This window comes from Atractosteus spatula, unplaced genomic scaffold (assembly GCF_055471065.1).
Source record: "Atractosteus spatula isolate fAtrSpa1 unplaced genomic scaffold, fAtrSpa1.hap1 Scaffold_68, whole genome shotgun sequence".
Classification (NCBI taxonomy): domain Eukaryota; kingdom Metazoa; phylum Chordata; class Actinopteri; order Semionotiformes; family Lepisosteidae; genus Atractosteus; species Atractosteus spatula.
The window spans coordinates 196,443-198,385 of record NW_028296899.1 but is presented as its reverse complement, the minus strand read 5'-3'; the positions used below and the strand labels follow the sequence as shown (position 1 = coordinate 198,385).

Here is a 1,943-nt window from a genome sequence, read left to right as displayed (position 1 = left end):
ATCAACAACAGACAAAAGTCTACAAGCATTTTAGAAGCCGCACTTGAAATAGCTCTTACATTCGTGTTAGACGCAGGAATCGCCTTTTTATTGACGCTCTTACAAACGCCATGGAAAGCAAAACAAAGCAAAGCAGAGCAGAACAAAACGAACAAAATAAAACCCTCATGTCCTGCACTTGAATATAATGCCGTTACGTGCTGAAGCGGTATTGGACGTCATCCTAGCACTGCAACCCGGGGCGTACGGTATATGGGAACGAGCACACGTCACGAATCGTCTCTAATCACTCCCTGCACTGTAAGGCGCCTTGAAGCGTGCACCCTCAACATTCATCTTTGCGCATCTGTGAAAGGTAAACTCTTGAGCAAACTCTGAACCAGACGCTCAAACTCCAGCTAGCATTAGGGGTAGCATTCCCACGCTACTTGAACACTTTGTTTACGCTCAGTGCTGGATTTTGGGAACTTTAGGACGAGTGGGACTTTTCTCCTATCTGTCAATTCGTTTTGTTTTGGAGACTCTTGGCTGTCTGTGTTGTATAGTGCAGCGTGAAGAAAACGTTTTCGAAAACTGTGCTGGCTCAAAAGTTGTAAGAAATCCTCTCCAGCTCTTTTAAGTCTCTTCAGTTTTGTCATTTAAAGTGAAACTAGATGTATAACTGGAGCCTCACTTATGCAAATGGTGAGGCTCCAGTTCGACATCTAGTTTCACTTTATATGACAGAAGTACATCAGACTGCGCCGGACTGGGGGATCACTTCCGGTTATTTTTACCATCTTAAACATTTGAAATCCTCCCCTGGGCAATTGTGACACTTCATCTTGGCTCCACCTAGGACACTCTTCAATCACTTCTCTCTTCTCCCACAGCACTCTCGTCTGTCGGCAGTATGTGGCGTCTTTGCATTACCACCAATCTCACCACAGCAAGAAAGCAACGGGTTTTGGCAAGACAGGAAGAGACCGCCTGGCCCGAACGGGGATTGAACCCGCGACCTTGGTGTTATTTGCACCACGCTCTAACCAACTGAGCTCACAGGCCTCATGCCGATTGTCCTCTCTGTGCTGCAAAAAATGGAATTCAGGGAAGTTTCTTTTGTCCTTTTTTGAATAGAAAGCCCTGCGATTCAGTGTACGGGCTTTCTCGTGCTGTTTAATGGTTCTTGTAACCCAAATCCTACACTGGCCTGAAGTGCCCCCCCATTTCACAGCATTTTTCAGCTGATTTCAAATGTACCTAAAGGAGAAGCATTATTGAAGACCATCAATTACCAAGAGCTTTTGTCAAAGGTTTTGGTGGTCACTTTTAATGACCACAGAGAGCTATGACCTCGGTTTTACATCTCATCCAAAAGACGGCGCCTTTTTACCACACAGCGTCTCCGTCACTATACTGGGGCATTGGGACCCGCATAGACCTCAGGGTGAGCGCCCCACCGCTGGCTCCATTAACACCGCTTCCAGCTGTGAGCTTTGCTTTTCCCTGTAGGTCACCCTCATCCGGGTACTGACCTGGCTCACAGCTTCTAAGCTTCAGTGGGTTTTCAGTTGCGAGTTGAAAGGGGATGCAAGTGATGGAGCTGCTCGCTGCAAAAGCCACTGCATTGGCCGGGAATCGAACCCGGGCCTCCCGCGTGGCAGACGAGAATTCTACCACTGAACCACCAATGCACGCCGCAAGGGTCTACAAAAAAGACGCTTTTTTACCACTCTGTGCTGGATGTTGGGTCCCAAGGGAACTTCTGGACGAGTGAGAATTTTCTGCTATCAAAATTTGGTTTCGGAGACTTTTGGCAGCCTACAGATGCAGCCATTCAAAATGCGCGGGTGATACTGCATTATTTTGCGGTACGCTGTACGCAGTCTACCGCAAGCTACCGGTAAATACCGCGAGTTACCGTAAATTCTCCTATAATACGACAAGCAAAATAATAGTATCCG

At 47.2% G+C, this 1,943-nt stretch overlaps 1 non-coding gene across 1 annotated transcript; it reads right to left on the bottom strand.

The window, feature by feature from the left end:
* Positions 1-1,602: 1,602 nt before the first annotated feature.
* Positions 1,603-1,673, bottom strand: trnag-gcc (transfer RNA glycine (anticodon GCC)). Its single transcript has one exon. It is a non-coding gene; the product is annotated as a tRNA-Gly (tRNA).
* Positions 1,674-1,943: the final 270 nt, after the last annotated feature.